Below are 25107 nucleotides of genomic sequence, written 5' to 3' on the forward strand. Positions count from 1 at the left end.
ACAGCCATCAGCCCCTCACCAGGCTGGCCAGGCACCCCAGCGGGACATCCCCACCCTGAAGGGGCTGTGGGCAGCCTGAAAATGGCCCTCAGCCCCTCACCCAGGCTGGCCACACCCCCATGGGGTGAGGGTCCCCACTGGGGGGCTTGGCCAGCCTGTAAACAGGCAACAGCCCCTCGCCCAAGCTGGCCAGGCAAGCCAGTGGGGACCCCCCACCCTGAAAGGGTGTGGCCAGCCTGAAAATGGCCCTCAGCCCCTCACCCAGGCTGGCCACACCCCCATGGGGTGAGGGTCCCCATTGGGGGGCTTGACAAGCCTGAAAACAGCCATCAGCCCCTCACCCAGGCTAGCCAGGCACCAAAGCAAAACCCCCCACCATGAAGGGGCTGTGGCCAGCCTGCAAACAGCCATCAGCCACTCACCCAGGCTGGCCAGGCACCCCAGTGGGGACTCAAACCCTGAAGGGGGTGTGACCAGCCTGAAAACGGCCCTCAGCCCCTCACCTAGGCTAGCCAGGCACCCCAGCGGGACCCCCACCCTGATCCAGGATACCCTTCAGGGCAAACCAGCCGGCCCCCACCCGTGCACCAGGCCTCTATCCTATATAATAAAAGGGTAATATGCAAATTGACCCTAACATCAGAATGACTGGGAATCACTGGTCACTATAACACACACTGACCACCAGGGGGCAGACGCTCAATGCAGGAGCTGCCCCCTGGTGGTCAGTGGGCTCCCACAGGGGGAGCTCTGCTCAGCCACAAGCCAGGCTGACGGCTGCCAGTACAGCAGTGGTGGCAGGAGCCTCTCCTGCCTTCTCAGCGGCACTAAGGATGTCCGACTGTAGCTTAGGCCTGCTCCCCGCTGGCAAGTGGACATCCCCCGAGGGCTGCCGGGCTGCCAGAGGGATTTCTGACTGCCAGCTTAGGCCCAATCCTCCAGGGAGCGGGCCTAAGCCAGCAGGTAGACAACCCCCGAGGGGTTCCAGACTGTGAGAGGGCACAGGCCGGGATGATGGACCCATCCGAGTGCACAAATTTTTGTGCACCAGGCCTCTAGTGATGTTATAAATATCCAAATGGCCCTTGATAGAAAAAAGGTTCCTCACCCCCACTTTGGAGATAAACACTGTTATTTATTGATAAAATGATATCTAGAATTTGCTTCAAAGAAATCTGAGTTAGAGGAAGAGGGCCATGAATTGATCATTATTGGGTGATGAGAACATGGGAAATCAATATACCATTTTTTCTTTTTTTGTATGTTTGAAATTATCACAAAAATTTTATTAAGTGAGAAATATGTGTATATATTGCATCTTCAGACCAATCAAGAAAAAATTAATAAAGAGATGATATAATAATTAAGAAGGAAAATGATATCCTAGAATTTTGATTTAATTTCACTTAAACTCCATGATTTGATGTAAACCATCACAGAACACGATATAAGAGTAAAGTATAAAGTCTGGGTTCCACCACATAGGATGAGTCATTAATGCAATCAACTATCATTCATATAATCAACAAATATTTATTTTGAGCACCGATTATGAACCAGGCAAAACATCAGAAGTTTCTATTGGGAAGCTGAAAGATAGAGATTAGTGGGGGAGAGTGATAAGTCAACCTAGGCTTCTAACCAAGATGGACTGTAACATCATTCACCAAAAGACAACACAGGAGGAGGTACAGGTCTGAGGACAGAAACAAAACCAGTTGTATTTTTATTTACTTATTTATTTTTAATCGTCATCCAAGGACATTTTCATTGATTTTGAGAGGGAAGAAAACATCTATGACCAGCTGACTCCCACACACGCCAGAACTGGGGCCTGGAAAAGAACCCACAACTTAGGCAACTGAAACATATGGGATGATGCTCCTACCAGCTGAGGCATACAGACCAGGGCCAAAAACATTTTTAGAAATACTAAGTTTAAGGTTTCTACAAAACAAGTAAGTGGGATGTCCAAAGGACTGTCAGAATTACACTTTTAGACCTCAAAAAATATCTAGTCTAGAGATATAGATTATCATTATATAATACCTACCAAACAAGCTAAATATCCTCTGTATTATTTCATTTTTAACAAGCAATAAGATAGGGATATTAAACCTTAATATCATAATAGGTGCTCAATAAATGTTTGATTACATGAATGACTGTTGATTGCATGAGTGACTCATCCTATGTGGTAGAACACAGACTTCCTACTACCTATACCAGGGGTGGGCAAACTTTTTGACTCAAGGGCCACAATGGGTTCTTAAACTGGACCGGAGGGCCGGAACAAAAGCATGGATGGAGTGTTTGTGTGAACTAATATAAATTCAAAGTAAACATCATTACATAAAAGGGTACGGTCTTTTTTTTTTTTTAGTTTTATTCATTTCAAATGGGCCGGATCCGGCCCGCGGGCCGTAGTTTGCCCACGGCTGACCTATACCAATAAAAGGGTAATATGCTAATTAGACCGGGTCGACCAGAAGTCTTCCAGTTGTCCGGTCCTCCTTCCAAACAAAGCCATGGTGGTGGGGGCCAAGGTAGAGGCAGTTAGGAGAGATCAGGCCAGCACGGGAGCAGTTAGGGGTGATCAGGCTGACAGGGGAGGGCAGTTACGGGAGATCAGGCCAACGGGAAGGGCAGTTAGGGGATGGTCAGGCTGGCAGGGGAGGGCAGTTAGGGGGCGATCAGGCCAGCAGGAGAGCAGTTAGGGAGTGATCAGGCCGGCAGGCAGAGGCGGTTAGGGACGACCTGGAAGGCAGGGGAGCAGTTAGGGGCATCAGATCAGCAGGCAGAGGCGGTTAGGGGCGATCAAGCAGGCAGGCAGGCGAGCGGTTAGGAGCCAGCGGTCCCAGATTGCGAGAAGGACATCCCCCGAGGGGTCCGGACTGGAGAGACTGCAGGCCGGGCTGAGGGACCCTTCCCCATGCACAAATTTCGTGCACCAGGCCTCTAGTCCTATTTAATAAAAGCCTAATATGCAAATTGACCAAACAGTGGAATGACCAGGGGAATGACTGGTCACAATGACGTGCACTGACCACCAGGGGTAGATGCACAACGCAGGAGCTGCCCCCAGCCCACAGGCCCCAGGCCAGCCAAGTTGAGTGCCAGGAGGGGGCCCCTGATCACCCTGACGGTTGCCCCGCAGAGGGAGGCAACCGGCGGCAGCAGGGGCAGGGCCGGCCGGCAAGCAGGCCAGTGCCGCCTCCTGATCGACCCGCCGGTCCCGTAGAGGGAGGTGTTGCCTCCTGCAGAGGGAGGCGACTGGCAGTGGCAGCGGGGGGCGGGGCTGGCAAGCAGGCAGCACCAGGCCAACCAAGGTGGGTGCCAGTGGGGGCCCCCCAATCACCCTGCCAGTCACCCCACAGATTGGCACTGATCACAAGCCAGGCCTAGGGACGCTACCTGTGCACAAATTTTGTGCTCTGGGCCTCTAGTGTCATATAAGTTGAATCATATCTTTGTGTTTCGGGCTGACTTATTTCACTTGGCATAATGTTTTCAGTTTGTCCATGTTGTAACATGTGTCAGAATTTCCTTCCTTTTATAGGATAAATATTCCATTATATTTATATACCTTATTTTGTACATTCATCTCTCCATAGACACTTGGAGTTGCTTCTATCTTTCTACTACTGTGAATAATGCTCCTATGATCATGGGTGTATAGATATCTGCTCAAGTGCCTTTCGATTCTTTTGGCTGTATACCTTGAAGTAGAATTACTGGATCATTTGATAAATCTGTTTAACTTTTTGAGAAACTCCCATTCCATTTTCTATAGCGACTGCACCATTTCACATCCAGCAATGCACATGGGTTCCAATTTCTCCTATCCTCACTAACACTTGTTATTTTCTGCTTTTTTAATATTAGCCATCTTCATAGGTAAGAAGTGGTATATCACAGTGGTTTTGATGTGCATTTCCCTAATATTAGCAGTACTGAACATCTTTTCATAGGCTTTGTGGCCATTTGTATTTCTTTGTACAAATGTCTATTCAAGTCTTCTCCCCATTTTTAAATCAAGGTTTTTTTGTTGAGTTGTAGTTCTTAATATAGTCTGGATATTTGATGTATCTTTATCATATATATGATTTGCAACATTTTCTCTCTATATGTCTTTACACTCTCTTGAGACTGTCCTTTGATACACAAAAGTTTTTAATTTTGATGAAGTCTATTCTTTCTTTTGGTATTGTGCTTTTGGTGTCAAACCGAAGAAATCATTGCCAAGTCCAATTTCTTGAAGCTTTCCCCTATGTTCTCTACTAAGAGTCTCATTTTTAGTATTAGATTTTACATTTAGGTCTTTGATTCCTTATAAGTTGATATTTTTTATGTCCTTTGGATTTTCAAGTTTTAGTGTAGAAGTGAAGGCAGAAGCCAGATTGCAATGGGTTGAAAAGAAAACAAAATGTGAATATTGAGAATAATATGCTCTCATACTCTTTCTAAAGCTTCACCATGAAATCAAGAATTGAGATTAGTTAGCGGTAACTAAAAAAATATATGTTGTCAAAAGGGCTGATTATTTTCCCCACAGATGGAAATCAAGAGATAATCCTTGTACAGAAGGGGTACTTCGTGCATTAATATAGTATGAAAGGATGAGTACAAATGCTATTACATTAATAAATTCAAAAGGAAAATAAAATAAGATCCTGCCGGAAGTCAATTACAGCATGTACAGCAGGGATGAATCAATCATCTGGAGTGGCTGAAGGGCATTTCCCCAAACCTAAAAAGGGATAATTGCTTGCTGCCAGATAGCTCAGGGCATCTTAATCTACATGTTATTGCCTCCTACTGGCCAAACACATGAACAGCCTGAGGCATTTCCTCAAATCTGACAAAGGACTGTGTATATGAAACCTTCCCTTTGAAGTGTATATCTCCACCTTGCCTCAGGACAACTTGTGTTAATAAAAAGCATGGGGTCCTAAGACAAGAGAGCTTAGTTTCTTAAGCTAGGCTGCTCTGACCCTCAAATGCCTTTCAAAATTATGCTTCATCTCTGGACTCTTTAAGTTACACATAGCCTTTCTCCAGATTGCTGAACCCTTCTAGATGCTGGAACAAGAACCGCGGCATTAAAGGCACTCGAGACAAGGACGGAAATCTGGAAAAGAAGGATTCTTCGCCTGAGCAGAAACAATGGTATGGTGGTAAGACTGAACTGTGTGTAACATTTGTACTAGCTTTGGAAAATTCGAAAAACCAGAGTGGGCAAGGAAAATCTTTTGTTTTAAGTCAGATTATAATGGGGAAAAAATTGGTTAAAAGGCAAAATTATAAAGAAATTGGGATATTAAAAGGTACTTTTTTAAATCAGGCTGAAAAAAAGAGTGCCGTGGTCATCTTTAATGTGTTTTCTTGTTCAAAGCATAGAATACCTAATTTGTTTTGAGGATCGGAAAATCTGTAATTTCTAAAAAGCCGCCAGATCCTCAGCTTCTGATCTCAAAAGCAGATGGAGAGGGCGGAGCCATCAGCTCTCTCACAAAGAGATTACTTACAGCTTTGTTTAAAAATTACCAGAGGATGCGTTGGGAAAACCAAAATTTGGCTAAGGTCACCTTGGGTGCTAGTTATTACTTTGGAAATCGAAATAGGAAAAAATTTAAAATCTGTCTTTTTCTATTAAGCATGCCTTTAATTGGGAAAAGCAATGCGGCCAAGTCAGTTGCTGAAATCTCCCCCAAAGCAAACAGGATGTGGGGGAAGGGAGACATGTGGTGACGCTGTAATATGGATGCCCACTCAGCAAGTATTCTAATTTAAAGTCTCCTTCTCGCTATGAAAAGTTTTACAAAATTTAGAAATGTGTCTGGGATTTCTGTGCACGAGTAAAGAGAGAAGTTAGCTTAAAACAAATGTGCGCACAGTCCAATTTCGGATTTTAGAGTTTTGAACTAAGCTTAAATCTCGTTACAAATGGTATAGAATAAAACCCGACTGGTTTTTGCAGGAGGCCGCCCATTGTCTTCACTAGCAGAGAAGTACAAACAAGGATCCCGGAACACTGGTGAACCTTGAACCCATGGCAAGGGCCAGAGTTATGCACCGACTGTCTAGTCCTCACAATGGGGGCTCAAGCTATTTCCTGACCAAATAGTCTCAGAGTAAATCCTTCTAATATTTACTGACCTTTAAGATAGTCTGTCTGCTACCGCAATTGCCTGCCTAAGGGCTTTATATGTATCCAAAGTTGAATAAAAGGCTGGCGAGGCCTGGGCACCAGGGGAAGTCCTTCCGCTTGAGTTGGACTTGCCTGCCTGGCCCACCAGTATTTCCAAATTATCTCTTGTCTCATCTCTTTCATTTGTGTGCGGCTCCTCTTCCAGATCATGAACCCTGAACCACGCAGGACGTGGGGGAACTTACACACATCTGGTGCCTCAACGAGGGACATCTGGAGGAGAAGACTTCGCCTAGAGCGAAAAAACAAAGATTCACCGGCAAGGTGGGAAAGAATTCATCATATAGGTGGGCACACTGTATAGGTGGGAAGATGTTTTACGGCACAAAGCCCAAGATCAGCTGCAGAATACGTGAATCTGTAAGTAGGGTGGGTACGTCTTTCTATTTAGGTCTTCCTATTTAGCCAGGTTAAAGGACAGGATTTGGCTTAAAAGTAAGAAACTTTATTGTAGATTTTTGATTTGCATGCTTAAGGAATTAAAGTTTCAGAAGATAATCTCTTACAGTTTTTGCATGTTATAAAACATAACCCTTGACTTCCTGAAGAAGATACATTAGGTCTTGAATGTTGGGAAACAGTTGGTCAAAACTTGGAAAAAAGTTCAGCAGCAGGGAAAAACTTGCCTCCAAACTGTTTCTCCTTGTGGAACACAGTATTTCATTTGCTAGAGCCTTTTAAAGAGACTAGAGAGGATAAACCTAGCTGAATGCTCAAATAACTTATGAAACGTTAGCAGGGCTGAGAGAGTATAATGACGTGAAAAATCAGCTAAATTATGTGCAGAAAGCTTATAAGCAAATTAGACTTTGTGGTAAAGCTTTTCAGTGATAATGTGTTGATGATAAATGGCCAGTTGCTCTTCTCCCTGTAAAAGCAGAGAAGCAGAAGCCTGTGGAGGCAACACAAACCTTACCTGTTATCTCTAAAAAAAAAAAAAAAAAAAAAAAAAAGGTGGTGCTTTTAAAATCCCCTCCCCCTGCCTTCTTGCCAAAAACATAGTTTTCCAAAGCCTTTGGTAACTTAAGGACATTGCTAAATTAAATAATAAAAATTTAAATATCTAGGTATTTTAAAATGACAAAAATACTGAAATATTAACCCGAGTTTACCTCAAAAAAAAATCTAGAGGATAGAATTGAATCTATTAATATGGTTCAATTTTATTTGAAATTTATTCTTAAAAATATAAAGGTTTTACTAATCAAGAAATGTTTGACTTGCCAGCTCTAAAAGTTTAAGAATCTAAATTAAGTTGGAAGAAATCATATAGTTGTAATAACAAAATGCCTAAAGTATAGAAATTTATGTTTGAGAAAATAATTTTTGTGTTTTCTCTGAAATAATTAAGAACTCAAAATATGTTACTTATTGGTCTAATTTTAAAAAAGGAAGATTAATTCTGTGATCCCAACTGAATTTAATACAAAAAAAGAGTTTAAATTTAATTTATATCTTTTAATAATTTTTATAATCTTTAAAATATATATTTGATGGTCTTTCCAGGTTAAATTTCAAAGCTATAACAAAGGGATGATTTTTGGAAAACTCCAAGGGCTTAGAGTGATCGAAAAAAGAATTTGTTCTCTCTTATTAAAGGAAATATTTTAAATTTAGACAATCTAACATACTTGAAATCACATGGAAAGCTTTATCAAATAAAAATTACTAACTATATTTTACTTATATACATATATCTTAAATGTTATGGAGACTTTGGTCTCTAAGAAGGGCAAAATAGAGTGACGGTATATTTCTTAGATACAGCCAAATTTTTCAGCAGCGGAAATTTAAAAGACAAAAAACTCCTAACCGCCTGCATTTTAAATAGGGTGGAGGTGAGGCAGCATTTGTGCCTCATGGATCAAACGTATAAATTTACTTGCTTTGCCTTTTTTAATAAAGATAGCTACTTTAATTACTTTACAAATTAGCTTTTTAAATTATAATCAAGGTTTCATATAATTTCAGCTAAATGAAAAGCCAATATTTTTATAAACAATTAAATTCTAATAAATCCCTCTGAAAGTTACTAAGACTACACCCATGATCCCTTTGTATATGCAAATAAGCATAAGGGGATACTCTTTAAAAATATAATTCTAAGCTTAATAAAAAGGAGAAATTTGAAAATTCTGAAATCTCTTCTGCTAATATTTACAGGGTAAATTAAAGATTATTATTAAAATACTAAATCTGATCCTTACTAGTAGTCAACATAATGTACTGAGAGTCATTGAAATATAGCTATTCGGCTGTATGGCCCATTATCCAAGCAGCAGCCCTGTAAGTTGCTTGGTGTAAAAAAGAAAGAAAATTGTCTTTTAAAAGAAATTCTCTAAGTGTGTCCTAATAATTGTTCTGGAAGGAAATAAGAAGACGTTTCCTTCTAACACATAAAAACTGTAATTAAAAGTCAATATGTTAGGCCTCAAGAAGAGAAGTAAGTAATTTGTGTTTTTGTCTCCCTGAAAAAACTTACGTAAAGTTACTCAAAGACTAATAGCAGAAATTTAATTAATGTCATTTACTGTCCATAACCTAGGACAAATTGAAAATAAATAAATAAATAAACCTTATTTCAGACTAATTTAAATTGGCAAATTAAAATAAGTGAATATTCATAAAAACTTTGTTGTACTGAGCAGGAAACTGTTCGTGAAGCATTAAATAATTTTTTATTGATGGTTCATCTCATAGTAAATTTGATTAATATGCAATGAATCCAAACCAGTCATATTTCTGTGCATAAAATTAAAATTAAGAAGTGATCAAGATTGCATTGCAAAATTTCTAAAAGCCTTTTAATATTATTTAAATCAAAAAAAGAAGGGGAAGAAAATTTTTTACTTTAAAAATTATTTTTCACTTGTAATGCTGAAGACAAGACACCCATGAAAACACACATGGCGTCAAAATAAGCCAAAGGAAAATGGTTTGGGCACAATGAAAAGCAAGGATCCCAAGTCTAGTTTATAAAAAGATTCCTTTATTAACCTTTGGTTGAGAATATGTTTGTATATTTCCAGAAAACTCCTCCAAGTCCGTGTGGATTCCTGCAACAACGGATCCCGGAGAGGAACTGACAACACATGAAGACAAGAGGAGAGGCAGTCCAGAGATGGAGATGGTGAAGACGCCTTGCCATGCTAGCAGTCAGCAGCTGTGCGTCACTGCAGGTTGCCCAGGAACAAACCAGAGAAGGTCGGACCTGCATTGCCACTGTTTGCCCACCATCCAGAACTAGCATATCATTGCTGGCAAATACACATAAGGAACTGTTGGACATTGAAATTGGGACTCAAAGAACTGTTGGTCCAGAAAGAAACTTACTACAGACTGATTCATTTGGCTCTCAGCATAACCACTATTGCCTGTCTCATTTTTGTTCTCACTTTTGAAGAATTACTAAGGAATAGAAACGGGGGAGATGCAGGAGGCCGCCCATTGTCTTCACTAGCAGAGAAGTACAAACAAGGATCCAGGAACGCTGGTGAACCTTGAACCCATGGCAAGGGCCAGAGTTATGCACCGACTGTCTAGTCTTCACAATGGGGGCTCAAGCTATTTCCTGACCAAATAGTCTCAAAGTAAATCCTTCTAATATTTACTGACCTTTAAGACAGTCTGTCTGCTACCGCAATTGCCTGCCTAAGGGCTTTATATGTATCCAAAGTTGAATAAAAGGCTGGCGAGGCCTGGGCACCAGGGGAAGTCCTTCCGCTTGAGTTGGACTTGCCTGCCTGGCCCACCAATATTTCCAAATTATCTCATCTCGTGTCTCTTTCATTTGTGTGTGGCCCCTCCTCCAGATCCTGAACCCTGAACCACACGGGACATGGGGGAACATACACAGTTTTTTCCTCAGAAAGATAGCGGATTTGACTCAGGAAAAGATACAGGCTGGTTCTAGCAACAAGATTTTTATTTCCATAATAAAGATATGTAATGCTAATGAGCCGTGTTCAAAAGTTAATCTTAAAGCCGCCAAGAAAATCAGCAAATTGTCTGTTACAAAATTTGCCAAAGAAAATGCCTTAAAATAATTATACTTGACTCTAGAATCTGAAAATTGTTGAAACATAGATAAAAAATATCTATACTAATAAAAGAGAAACATGGTAATTACCGTACAACCGCTACCCTTCCCATTGGCTAATCAGCATATCCTTATGCAAATTAACTGTCAGCCAAGATGGCGGCTGGCAGCCATGCACTGAAGCGAACAGGGAGGCTTCCTTGCTCCAATGACTGCAGACTCCAACCTTCCCTGCCTGCCGCTGCCGCCGGCCTCTCAGCTGCAACTCTAAGCAACTATGTTGCCAATATAGAAGCTAAACAAAACCCTAGAAACCGGCTTTAAGTCAGCCAGCCTGACCGCAACATTGTATCAAATACAGAAGGAAAAACAAAGGCCAGAAACCGGCTTTCAGCAGCCGAGGCCTCAGAGCTAAAGCTGGCCCAGAATAAAAAAAAGAAAAAGAAAAAAAAGAGCGGTTGGGAGATTCGGTCACCCGTCAGCCTGAAAACGGCCCTCAGTCCCTCAGCCAGGTTGGCCAGGCACCCCAGTGGGGACCCCCACCCTGATCCAGGACACCCTTTGGGGCAAACCAGCCGGCACCCATCCATGCACCAGGCCTCTATCTTATATAGTAAAAGGGTAATATGCCTCCCGGCACCAGGATCAGCGGAGCAGCGAGGCTCCCGGCACCAGGATCAGTGTGACAGGGGGCAGCGCCCAAACCCCCTGATCGCCCTGCGGCTCTGTGAGTGACAGAGGGCGGGGCCACAACCTCCCTACCCGCCCTGCTCTGTTCGTGACAGGGGAAGGCGCCCCAACCCCCTGATCAGCCCTGCTCTGTGCCTGATAGGGGGAGCTCCCCAATCCCGATTGCCCTGCAGCTCTGTGTGTGACAGGGTGCGGCGCCCCAACCCCCCTGATGGGCCCTGCTCTGTGAGTGACAGGGGGCAGCGCCCCAACCCCCTGATCGGCCCTGCTCTGTGAGTGACAGGGGGCAGCGCCCCAACCCCCTGATCGGCCCTGCTCTGTGCGTGACAGGGGGTGGCGCCACAATCTCCCCATCGACCCTGCCTTGAGTGTGACAGGGGGCGGTGCCCCTACCCCCCAATCGACCCTACCCTGAGTGTGACTGAGGGTGGCATCACAACCTCCCGATCCGCCTTGCTCTGTGCATGACGGGGCGGTGCCCCAACTCCCCAATCATCCCTGCTCTGAGCCCCGCCAGGGGCTGCACCTAGGGATTGGGCCTGCCCTCTGCCACCCGGGAGCAGGCCTAAGCCAGCAGGTTGTTATCTCCCGAGGGGTCCCAGACTGCGAGAGGGCACAGGCCGGGCTGGGGGACCCCCCCCCCCCCCGCCCGAATGCACAAATTTTTGTGCACCGGGCCTCTAGTACTAATTATAAAAACCTAAGTAGCCCGGGTAAAAACTGACTATGCCCTTTGTTAAGAAGGCTTCCCCTCCTTGGGGCTGGTCACATTTCCAGTAGAAAGAGTGTAATTAATTTGCATTTGAATAGCTACCCCTCCAGTCACTGGCAGCTCAAGACCTTGGAAGTTTGCTAAATTAAATCAGGCATTTTGAAATGACAAAATGCTAAAATATTAATCTAAATTTACCTCATGAAATCTAGAGGAAAAAACTGAAGCTATTAATTCATTATATCTTGTATTTTTTAAAATTATTTCTTAAGAATATAGGGTGTTATTAATCTAAAGAAATGCTAAACATTTAACTTATCAGCAAAAAATTTATAAGCTCTAAAATTTTAAGGTTCAAATTAAATTGAGAGAAATTATATAATTGTGGTAACTAAATGCCAGAAGTATAGAAATTTAATTTTGAGAAAATAAAATCTTATATTTTCTCTGAAAAAATTAGAAATTCAAAATATGTTGCTTATTGGTCTAATTAAAAAAGAAGAATTAATTCTGTGATCCCAACCAAAATTTTTAATACAAAAACCAGTTTAAATTTAATTAATATCTTTTAAGATAATTGTAAAAAGTACATAATCTTTAAATCATACATATATACTTATTTATATGATAGTCTTTCCAAGTTAAATTTCAAAGCTATAACTGAGGAGTAATTTTGGAGCATTTCAAGGGCCCTGAAATGTTTTCAAAGGTTTGCTCTCTTATTAAAGGAAATATTTTTAAATTTGGCCAATCTAGTATACTTGAAATCACGTGGAAAGCTTAAACAAATAAAAATTAACAAATATATTTTACTTATATACATATATCTTAAATGTTATGAAGGCTATGGCCTCTAAGGAGGGCAAAATAAAGTAACAAAATATTTCTTAAAATCCAACAGCAGGATTTTAAGATGGAATAAAGCAAACAAAAGCCCCTAGCCACCTGCATTTTAATTAGGCTGGAGGTGGGGTGGCATCTGCACCTTGTGAATCAGACTTATAAGTTTACTAAATTTACTTGCTTTGCTTTTTTAATAAAAATGCCTACTTAAATTACTTAATAAATTAGCTTTTTAAAATATAATCAAGGTCTCATATAAATTAAGTTATATGAGAAGCCACTATTTTTATAAACAATTTAATCCTATATATGCACCCCTATGTTGATAGCAGCACAATTCACCATGGCTAAGATCTGGAAACAGCCTAAGTGCCCATCAGTAGATGAATGGATTAGAAAACTGTGGTACATCTACACGATGGAATACTATGCTGCAGTAAAAAAGAAGGAACTCTTACCATTTGCAACAGCATGGATGGAACTGGAGAGCATTATGCTAAGTGAAATAAGCCAATCAATGAAGGAAAAATACCACATGATCTCACTCATTTATGGATAATAAAGACCATTATAAACTTATGTACAAAAATAGATACAGAGGCAGAGCTGCCTCGAACAAACTGTCAAACTACAGCAGGAAGGCTGGGGAGGGTTGCGGGGCAGGAGTGGGGGGGTAAGAGATCAACCGAAGGACTTATATGCATGCATATAAGCATAACCAATGGACATAAGACACTGGGGGGTAGAGGAGGCCAGGGAATTGTCAAGGGCGGGGAAAAAAAGGAGACATATGTAATACTCTTTGTAATACTTTAAGCAATAAAACAATAAAAAATAAATTAATTAATTAAAAAAAAAAACAATTTAATCCTATTAAAGTTTTCTAAATTACTGACGGCTTCCAATAATCCCTCTGTATATGCAAATAAGCCAAAGGGGGTGCTCTTTACAAATACAATTCTAAATTTAATAAAAAGAAATTTTTAAATTTTAAAATCTCTTCCACTAATATTTACAGGGTAATCTAAAGATTGTTGTTAAAATACCAAATCTGACTATAATAGTAGTCACCATGAAGGGAAGTCGTTTAATGTGACATGGCCTGGCAATATCAGCCAGCATCAAAAAACAGCCATGTTTGTTACATTTGTTGCTTGGTGTAAAAGAAAGACAAAGATTTTTTTAAACTGAAATTCTCTAAGTGTGGCCTGGAAATTACTCTGGAAGGAAATAAAAAGAGGTTTCCTTCAAACATCTGGAAAACTATAATTGAAAATCAATATATTAGGCCTCAAAAATAAAAGTAAATAATTTGTATTTTTGCCTCCCTAAACAAAGCTTATGTAAAGTTACTCAAAAACTAATTGCAAAAACTTAATTAATGTCATTTACTTTCCATAACCTAGGACAAGTAAAGTTAAAAAATAGACCTTACTTCAGATTAATTTAAATTGGCTAATTGAAATAACTGAATATTCAAGAAAACTTAATTGTACTGTGCAGGAAACTGTTCCTGAAGTATTAACTAAATTTTTTATTGATGGTCCAAAAATTGTTTACTATGCGATGAATCCAGAGCAGTCATATTTCTAAACAGAAAAACTGAAATTAAAAGCTATCAAGGCTGCATTGTTAAATTTCCAAAAGCCTCCTAATATTTAAATAAAAAAAGGGGGGATAGTGGAAAAATATCCTGTAAGAAAATTACATCAAACCTTAATTGCTTTAAATTTTACTTTGAAAATTATTTTTCACTTGTAATAACAAGACACCCATAAAAACACACATGGTGTCAAAATAAGCCAAAGGAAAATCGTTTGGGCAAAAACTAAAAGGATCCCAAGTCTAATTTATAAAAATGATTCCTTTATAAACCTTTGGTCGAGAATATGTTTGTATATTTCCAGAACTCTCCTCCAAGCCCATGTGGATTCCTGCAACAACAGATCCCAGAGAGGAACTGACTGGACTGTTCCAGCCACAAAATAAACAGTGGCCCTTGAAGACAAGAAGAGAAACAGTCCTGAAATGAAGATGATGAAGACGCCTTGCCATACTAGCAGTCAGCAGCTGTGCGTTGCTGCAGGTTGCCCGGGAACAAACCAGAGAAGGTTGGACCTGCACTGCCACCGTTTGTCCACCATCCAGAACTGAAATATCATTGCTGACATGTACACATAAGGAACTGTTGGACATTGAAATTGGGACTCAAAGAACTGTTGGCCCAGAAAGAAAGTTACTGTAGCCTGATTCCTTTAATACCTGACAGCAATTTAAAGAGACTTGCTAGAACTCTGTCCTTTCCATTGAATTTAAAAATCTTAAAACATACATTCTTGTTAAATTTAAATAATCAAAAATGGTGATATGCGGGAAACCAATTCCAGCATGTACAGCAAGGCTGAATCATCTGGAGTGGCTGAAGGGCATTTCCCCAAACCTAAAAAGGGATAATTGCTTGCTGCCAGATAGCTCAGGGCATCTTAATCTACAAGTTATTGCCTCCTACTGGCCAAACACATGAACAGCCTGAGGCATTTCCTCAAATCTGACAAAGGACTGTGTATATGAAACCCTACTCTTTGAAGTGTATATCTCCACCTTGCCTCAGGACAATTTGCATTAATAAAAAGCATGGGGTGCTGAAACGAGGAGAGCTTAGTTTCTTAAGCTAGGCTCCTCTGACCCACAAATGCCTTTCAAAATTATGCTTCGTCTCTGCACTCTTTAAGTTACACATAGCCCTTTCTCCAGATTGCTGAACCCTTCTAGATGCTGGAACAAGAACCCCGGCAAGATCCCCTGCTTCAAGGAACTCAGATTAGTTGCTGGGGAGAAGACAGGAAGGCACACAAATAATTGTAACTGTGGACGAAAGGGGCCACAGGCTGACCTGACAAGCTCAGTGGAGGCCTGCATGGCAGCCTAGCAGACTCAGAGACCTAAAATAACCACAAAGGATGGTCTGAAATTAAACTTTAACTAAAAGCAGTTATGGTGGGCAGTTATGTCCTGGGCCAGTATCTTCACTGACAAGATCAACTTTGATCCTTACTGAGCCCATTTGCCTTTTTGCCTCTAAGATAACATACCTTGAAATGTCTGGGTAACTTGTAACTTCCCTTTTTCTGGAGCCCCTGGGGCACAACCAAATGTTCTGGGCGCCAGGACAGAGACCACAAATTCCTTCATTATCATGTTAATTGATCCTGCTATCCTATCACAGAGGTTTCCCCCTGCTTCGCTTAATCCCACCTCCTTAAATCTGTCACCAATGAATTCCATGTATAAATACGGATGTAACCCTGCCATTCTCCGGAGCACTATCTCAATTCGTTGAGGTTCTGCTTCCCGGCATATGTCGACAGTTTGGCTCAAATAAACTCACAAAAATTCTTTACAGGTTTCAATGGTTTTTTACGTTGACATAACCAAGTGTCATATACAACCAAAGTAGGAAATAATTAACTCTGCCTAGAGGAAGGCCGTGTAAATAATTAGCACAGTCCACTTCTGACAAAACAGCTCAGGATGTACTGGTAAACTGGTCATTTATATATTCCATATAAGTAACAATTTATAACTTCTATATCACTGTAAAATGCACATATATTTCCCCGTTATTATCTCAAATAATGCTAAAAGAAGAAGTAAGATTGTTTTCTTTATTATTTAACCACAAAGTCCAATCCTAAATGATTGCATACAGGACACATGGTGTTTAGTGCTTAAGTGCTATTAAATAATTGGTCCTAGTACACAGTGAATAGTCAAAAAGACATTTGTTGAATGAATGAATGAATGATTCATAAGAACCTTCTTGGATTATGTGGTTCCTTAATTTTTAATATATAACCTTCTGGACCTATGGAGTTTGGGGTTATTCCCTGCCAGTAAACCATGGGAGACTGTTTTGTTTCTGCATGTAACCACTGCAGCATCTAGAACTGTGTCTTGCTTAACACCAACAAACAACTACTAAGTTGCTGAATTTAATAAATGTTTACAAAGTAGAGGCCCGGGGCATGGTATCCCTTGGCGTGGCCTGCGGGGATCAGGCTGAACCCAGCTCTCTGACATCACCCACGGGGTCCTGGATTGCGAGGGCATAGGCTAGGCCCGTTTGAAATGAATAAAACTAAAAAAAAAAAAGACCGTACCCTTTTATGTAATGATGTTTACTTTGAATTTATATTAGTTCACACAAACACTCCATCCATGCTTTTCTTCCAGCCCTCCGGTCCAGTTTAAGAACCCATTGTGGCCCTCGAGTCAAAAAGTTTGCCCACCCCTGGGCTAGGCTGAGGGACTCCACCAGAGCACAATCGGGGCCAGGGAAGGACCATAGGAGGGCTCCAGGGCATGCCCAGCCCATCTTGCCCATTCCCTATTGGCCATACCCCAGCAGCAATCTAACCTACCGGTCGGAGCGTTTGCTCCCTGGTGGTCAGTGCGCATCATAGTGACTGGTCGAACAGTCTAACGGTCGGACACTTAGCATATTAGGCTTTCATTATATAAGATAGTATAAACCCTGAGTATATAGAATCAACAAACAAGTAATTATAGTTGTACATGAAAGCAAAAAAACTTGGTGCTATATATTGTGGTGAGCTGGCACGGCCATGGCATACTCAGCCCCAGGGCGCCTTATGTGCCATGCTAGCTCAGCCAGGTTCAGTGACCCTGAGAGGGGCGGTGAAGGATGGAGAAAAGACAGACAAGAGAAGAAAGCTGGGTCTGGGTGGACGCTGTCCTCTCTGATGCAGAACCTCTCTGATGGAGAGCTAGCGACAGCACCATGGACTACAAGCTGTGTCTTTATTTTATAGCCAGATTGCACTAGGCAATGTGAGAGCGTGGTCAAGATGTTTACAACAATCTCATGGGTTTTGAATCTATTCAATTACATGCACCTGAACTCTATCAAGCCCACATCACTCAGGCACATGGGGCCACATGTTCGGACCATAGGTTCAAGCTTACAACTATAGCTGTTGGCTATAATTGTGCTGGGAGGGCTCTGCCCTCCAAACTGGGACTTGCACATGGCAATGAGAGGACTGTCCCTCTCATTAGTCCAAGGCTTGAACCTGTCCAAACACTGTAGCCGCTCTCCACAATATATCTTAATATTTAAACCAGCACTGGCCAATCTATAATAATAAAATCACAATATGCTAATTAGACCGGACAGCTGAATGACCTTCCAGACGTCCTTCTGGACTACTTTCTGGACAAAACCAGGGCTGCGAGGGCTAAGGCAGGCCGCCACGACTGCGAGGGCCAAGCCTCTTGCACGATTTTCATGCATCGGGCCTCTAGTAGATATGTAATGTAAGCCACATGTGTTAAACCTTAAGTTTTCTAGTAGCCACATTAAGAATGTAAAAGAAACAGGCAATTTTAATGGTAGCAATATATTCAAAATTAATGCCACAATTTGGCTAACAGCTACCATTATTATAGGACAGTTCAGATTTAAATATAACCAAAAAAAAGTAAGTCTAAAATTACAAGGTAACATAAACTGTTTTAGACAATGTCAAAATATTTTATCATAAACCAAGTATAATTCAGTGTCATTTAAAAAACAGAATGAGAAGGCGTACGGGGAGAGGAACTAGTACTATGTGGTGGTGGTCAGTTTCCTATAAAGCTTAATTGTGTATAAAGATAATGCATTCATGTGTTATTTTCAAAAATGATGAATTATCATTCATTAGGTGAACTATCAAAATAAAGAAACCTCATGGGAGACTAAGCATTTCTTATTTTGCAACCTCTACCATGGAAGTGAGCTAAAACAGTTACTTTTTCAAAAATATACTGTAACAGATTTTCAAGCAAGATGGCAGTGTAGGTAAATGCGATACTCGCCTCCTCCAACAACCACATCAAAATTACAACTAAACTACAGAACAACTATCATTCAGACCTGCCTGAAATCTGGCTGAGTGGAAGTCCTACACCTAGGGAATTAAGCCACATGAAAACTGATAGAAGGAACAGAGAAGCAGAACAGGTTGGTCCTACACCCACGTGTGGTGGATAAATACTGGGAGGGGTATCTTGGCTACAGAGTTCTACCCAGCCCAAGGTTCCAGTGCTGGGAAGAAAGGTCCCCATAACTTTTGGCTGTAAAAACCAGAGGGGATTGTGGCCGAGTGACACAAAGGCTGCTGGAGTCCCAGGCAATTCCTCTTACAGTGCCCATTAATGAACTTACTTGGACTTACTTCCTCTGAGCTCCAACATAGGGGCAGCAGCTTAAATGGCATCAGGGACATAAGGTGAGAAACTGAATTGTCTGGCATCGGGATGAGAAATGGGGGGCAGAGGGAGAGCAGCTTTCTCCCATACATAAGTGCTGGCAGAGGTCATTGTTCCTTTGATGAACTCTACCCGCACAGAGTCAACAAGTGGGCACCATATGTGAGAATCCATCAACTTGGCTCACACTGTTCATCCCATTCTGGTGATTCCCTAAAGCCCAGCCCCACTCAACTTTCAGGCCCATCCAACCTGTTTCCAGTGGCTTTTCCATATTAATGACCTGTCTTGACTCATGCTTCAGATTTTTCTAAAATTTCTCAAACAAACAGCGTCTGGCCTCTTACCTGTCACTAAGTGGCCCCAGGCCCAGCACTAGCAGCAGCTGCCCTTGTTTTACACATTGGCCTCACTGAGCACTTCCAAGCCCAGCACAAGTAGCAGCCATCTGCAAAATTGATTTGTAGCTCATGTCGGGTGGCCCTGGGCAGGACACAGGTGGCGGCTAACCTTACCCAGAGCCTCCTGGGAAGCCACAGAACCAGCGCACCCAGTGGACAGCTTCTGACCACTTTGTAGCACCACCACTCAGCCACCTGCATAAGTAACACACTCAAGAGGTGGACTCAGTGGGCTCCAGTGCTCTGTTGAAGTAAGTCTTGCTCTGTGGAGAAGACATCTGTATAGCTGATTCACCAGGGTGGTCAGAAGTCAGTGGTTACAGCCAATCCTTACAGCTAATTGGTCTGGGAGTAAATCCCTCCCATTGATGTGGCAACAGCAATCAAGACTCAACTACAGAGTGATGTCAAAGGATTGGTGGCATGAGAGATCCCCTTAGCCTCCCACAATGAAACTTTAACAACTTAATAAACTATAACTCAACAAACGCTTCCCTGCTCAATATAGAGGCACATTGAGAAACTCGTGCACTGAAGCATCTAAATGTAGGAAATAAGAATAAATCAGGAGGCAAGAAGGGAGGAAAGCTCAGATAATGGATGAAGCCCTGCAGCCAGGAGCTCATGGCTCAGTCTAGAGAGGAGAGGAAGTCAGCGGCACTTCCTTCAGCTCGGAGGAACAGAGGGTGTTGGTGGGCACTCCAGCAGGTGAGTGGTGCAAACTGCAACTAAGCCAGCTGAGACAACTAGATAAGGACAGAGCACAAGGGTTCTTGGGTGGTGATTTCAGACAAAAAAAAAAAAAAATGGAGCCACAGAGCCCTGCCGCCACTAGGACTCCAAAACTCGCCTTCATTGCCCTTGGTGTCAGATTGAGGAGCACATTATCTGTAAACCAAGAGCTACTGCAGCAGAAATGCTTTCTCCCTCTGTGATTGATACCTAGTTAAGGGGCATGGGGTAGGGGACCCTGCAGAGGTTTGGGGTGGCTATTATAGGGAGGGGAAAACAAACTCCAACCTAAGCAGCACAGCTATACTAATGGAAGCCTGATGGAAGCCGTGGAGGTCAACTCTGGGAGGTCACAGAGGTAAAAATCTTGTGACGCAGCACCACCTGCTGGAAAATACTAGAAAGACCTTCTCAGAAAAAGCAGCTAGAGAAGGGCCAATGATACATAGATGTCTAGACAGAGGAGACCAGCAAATACCATGAATAACAAACGGTAATGAGGAAGCTCAGAAAGAAAATGAAAAATCTCCAGAAAATAAACTGGTACACATGGAAATATGTCATATAAATTTTCAGATTGCAATTCTGAAAATACTCAATGAAATGTGAGAAAATACAGGCAGGCAATTCAATGCAGTTAGAAAACAAATCAGAGATTAAAAATGGGGCAGAGTAAGTGGAAGCTACACTGACATTCTCCCAGAACCAAACTGGAAATACAACTGAAATACAGAAAAAATACCCTGAAAAATCAACTGAAGACTAGCTGGAGAGAACCCTGATAACCAAGGATGGAAAGTGGAAACCACATAGAGACTAGACAGAGGCACAAAAGAGCTGGCAGGGTTCCCACAGACAACAATTGAATTTCTGGAGAGTTATCTCAGCTGTGGGGGTTCCCACTGAGAACTCTGGGATCTAAACCCCAAGCTGAGGCCCCCAACAGAGTGCACCAGAATTGAGAAAGGTGGCCACATGACACCTGACTGTGAAAAGCAGCAGGGTTGCTGTCTACCAACCAGAGATGGCTGGAAATGCAGGTGAGAGGAGTTAGTTGACACACAAGCAGACAGGGAGGAGTCCAGTAGAAAACAAAGGCAGGTGGAAAGTAGGCAGGGGCAGACACGGAACTCTGAGCAAGCCTAACCACAGAAACCAACCACGTAGAAATAGCAGGGTGTTTTTAGACTCAGAGTAGGAGGTATGTGAATCTAGGGAGAGGCTGAACTGACTGTGTAGAAATAGGGAAAGTCCAGGTCCCTTTCTTGGCAAGAGTGACATGGGGAAAACAAAGGACATGGAAGTAGCTGCCAATCTATATATATAAAAGCCTAAGCAACCATTACGACTGGTCGACCGGTTGCTATGACACACACTGACCACCAGGGGGCAGAGGCTCAATGCAGGAGCTGCCCCCTGGTGGTCAGTGTGCTCCCACAGCCAACCACCCACAGCCAGCCAACCTCCCGCGGTCCCCCCGCCAGCCCAGCCAGCCCCAATCGGCCCTGATCGGGACTGGGCAAGAGGGCCCTATTGGCCCTGATCACCGGCCAAGCCGAGGGACCTCACCCATGCACGAATTTGTGTACTGGGCCTCTAGTAGATATATAAACCCCTAGACTAAAAGGCTTCAGTGGGTAACCCACTATAGGGTCTTCTCCCCTTTTGGGGAATCTTAATCTGCTTGCAATAAATTTTCACACTTTGCTTAAAAGCTTCTGGTCTGCAATTTTATCCTTCAATTTCATTAGACACAATACCGGGAAGAACTTAGGCTCACCTTTCCGGATATCACAGGCATCCTCTTAAAGGGCCAATGCACAAAATCTCACGTGAAACCACTCACCTTGAGCTCCAGCAGAGGGAGGGCAGAGTGCACTGGAACTGTGTGAGCAGACCAGTGTTGGGTGCTCTGGGTTGGAGCTTGGAGGGTAGACACCACATTTTCCTGTTCTGAGTAGTTCCCTCATGCTGCAGAGGGCATCTTTCACAGGCAGACCTGTGCTATCCAGGCGGTTTTTGCCAGGGGGGGAAGAGTTCCCATACACTACTGGAAAATCCCTTGCCCCTCCTGTAGAGTTTGTGAAGCATATTAAGAGACTGAGAATAAAAATTAGCTTCCAGACAGAAACAGCTGCTCGACCCTATTGGAAAACCTCTTGCCCCACCAGTGAATGATTGCCTTAGCAGGGCTCTCGGGGCTGTAAGAGCAGATTAGGGGACCTGAAAATCGGGTCAAAGAATCAGAAGATAGGGTAGAAAAATATCACACAGAGAACCGAAAAGAAAAAAACAGTTACATAACAGGAGGACAGCTTAAGGGAGCTGTGGGACAATGTGAAATCTAACAATGTAAGAGTGCCAGAAGGGAAAGAAAGAGAGCAATAGATAGAGAATATGTTTGAAAAAATAATGAGAGAAAACTTACCTAACCTGGTGAAGGAAAAAGTCAGAAGTCCAGGAGGCACAGAGAGTCCCAAGCAAGAAGAACCCAAACAGGCACAAACCCAGACACACCATAATTAAAGACGAAGAGAGACTCTTAAAGGCAGCAAGAGAAAAGCAAACTGTTACCTACAAAGGAGCTCCCATAAGGCTGTCAGCTAATTTCTCATCGGAAACTCTACAGGTCGGAAGAGAATGGCATGAAGTCCTCAAGATAATGAAAAGCAAGGATCTGAAACCAAGATTACTATGTCCAGCAAGATTATCATTCAAAATAGATGGTTAAATATCGAGCTTCTGAGACAAACAAAGGCTAAAGAAGTTTATCACCACCAAACTAGCACTGCAAGAAATGCTAAAGGGCCCTAGCCGGTTTGACTCACTGGATAGAGCGTCAGCCTGGGGACTGAAGAGTCCCGGGTTCGATTCCGGTCAAGGGCATGTACCTTGGTTGCAGGCACATCTCCAATAGGGGGCGTGCAGGAGGCAGCTGATCCATGCTTCTCTCTCATCGATATTTCTAACTCTCTATCCCTCTCCCTTCCTCTCTGGACCTTGAGAGCTTGTTTGGAGGTTCTAGCAGGGGAGCGCAGCTACTCGTATACCCTTGACCGGAGGCCGGTCCTCTCCTCGGGGGGGAAGGTCGTCCTCTTCGACCGAGCGCGCAGCTTCAGGAGGGACGCACATGGATCGGTGAGGGAGGAGGGGGACACCCGCCTAGCCAGCCAGATCAGCCGAATCAACCCTGGCGATCAATGGGGTGACAGATGTCGCAGCCAGATCGCCCTCACATCCTCCCTTCCTCTCTGTAAAAAATCAATAAAATATATTAAAAAGAAATGCTAAAGGGACTGCTGTAATGAAAAGAATAAAGAAACCTAAGCATACAGAATTAAAATGGCAATAAGTACCTACTGATAATAACCTTAAATATAAATGGATTAAATGCTCAAATCAAAAGACATAGGATACCTGAATGGATATAAAAGAATGACCCAATTACATGGTGTCTATAAGAGACCCATCTCAGAATAAAAGACTCACACAGGATGAGCGTGAAGGGATGGAAAAAAATTTTCCATACAAATGTAAAAGAAAAAAAAATATCTGGAGTAGCAATACTCATACATATACCTAACAAAATAGACTTCAAAATGAAGGCCATCACAAGAGACAACAGAGGTCACTACATAATACTACAGGGATCGATCCAACAAGAGGATATAACCCTGGTAAACATATATGCACCCAATATAGAAGCACCTATATATATATAAAAAACTTTTAGAGGACTGTAAGGGAGAGATTGACAACAATACAGCATAGTAGGGGACTTGAACACCCTGCTGACTTCATTGGATAAATCTTGCAGACAAAAAAATTAACAAGGGAACAGTGACTCTAAAGGACACACTGAATCAGATGGATTTAATTGACATTTATGTAACATTTCACCCAAAGCTGCAGAATATACATTCTGCTCAAGTGCACATGGGTCATTCTCAAAGATGGACCACATGTTAGAACACAAAACAAGTCTCTACAAGTTCAAGAAGACTGAGATAATATTAAGCATCACAATGGAATGAAATTAGAAATCAACTACAATAAAAACACCCAAAAACATTCAAACACATGGAGACTAAATAGCATGTTATTAAATGAATGCGCTACCAACAAGATCAAGAAAGAAACCAAAAACTTCCTGGAATCAAACAAAAATGAACACATGACAACCCCAAATCTCTGGAACACAACAAAAGCAGTCGTGAGAGAAAAGATTATAGCACTACAGGCCTACCTCAAAAAAAAAAAAAAAACACAAAGAAAGAAAGAAAGAGAAAGAAAAAAGAAAGAAAAGTTAATAATAAGCTAACCCTACAACTTAAAGAATTAGAAAGAGAACAACAACAAAAAAAACAAAGTAGAAAGAAGAAAAAAATAAAGATTGGAGCAGAAATAAATGACATAGAGATTTAAAAAAACAATAAGAAAGATTAATAAAACCAAGAGCTGATTCTTTGAAAAGATAAACAAGTCTGATGAACCCTTAGCCAGACTCATCAAGAAACAGAGAGTGGACGCAAATAAATAAAATCAGAAACGAAAGCAAAAAAGTAAGAACTGACACCACAGAAATACACAAAGGACTGTAAGAAAATACTATGAACAACTATATGCCAACAAGCTAGAAAATGTGGATGAAATGGACAAACTCCTAAAAAAAATACAATCTACCAAAACTGAATCAAGAAGAATTAGAACACCTGAACAAGCCAATAACAACTGATGAAATAGAAGCAATAATCAAAAAATTCCCAGCAGCCCAGCTGGCATGGCTCAATGGTTGAGCATCAACCTATGAACCAGTAGGTCACGGTTCAATTCCTGGTAAGGGCACATGCCGGGGTTGCAGGCTCAATCCCCAGTAGGAGGAGGCAGCCAATCAATAATTCTCTCTCATCATTGATGTTTCTATCTCTCCATCTCTCTTCCTCTCTGAAATCAATAAAAATATTTTTTTCTTAAAAAAAAAAGCTCCCAGCAAACAAAAGCCCTGGTCTGGAGGGCTTCACAGGGGAGTTTTATCAAACATTCAAAGAAGAACTAACACCTATAACTCCTCAAACTATTCCAAAAAAAAATCCCAAAGGACGGAACACTTCCGAGCTCTTTTTATGAGGCCAACATTTATCCTAATTCCAAAACCTGATAAAGGCACTATAGAGAAAGAGAATTACAGGCTAATATCCCTGATGAA

General features: G+C 42.0%; 1 protein-coding gene across 1 annotated transcript in view; it reads right to left on the reverse strand.

Moving 5' to 3' along the window:
• ATR (ATR serine/threonine kinase) overlaps positions 1 to 25107 on the reverse strand; it is a 213597-nt gene that overhangs the window by 171084 nt on the left and 17406 nt on the right. The gene's annotated exons all lie outside the window — the stretch shown is intronic.

Source organism: Myotis yumanensis, unplaced genomic scaffold, assembly GCF_028538775.1.
Source record: "Myotis yumanensis isolate MYYU_CA2020_CCGP unplaced genomic scaffold, mMyoYum1.0.hap1 SCAF_2, whole genome shotgun sequence".
Classification (NCBI taxonomy): domain Eukaryota; kingdom Metazoa; phylum Chordata; class Mammalia; order Chiroptera; family Vespertilionidae; genus Myotis; species Myotis yumanensis.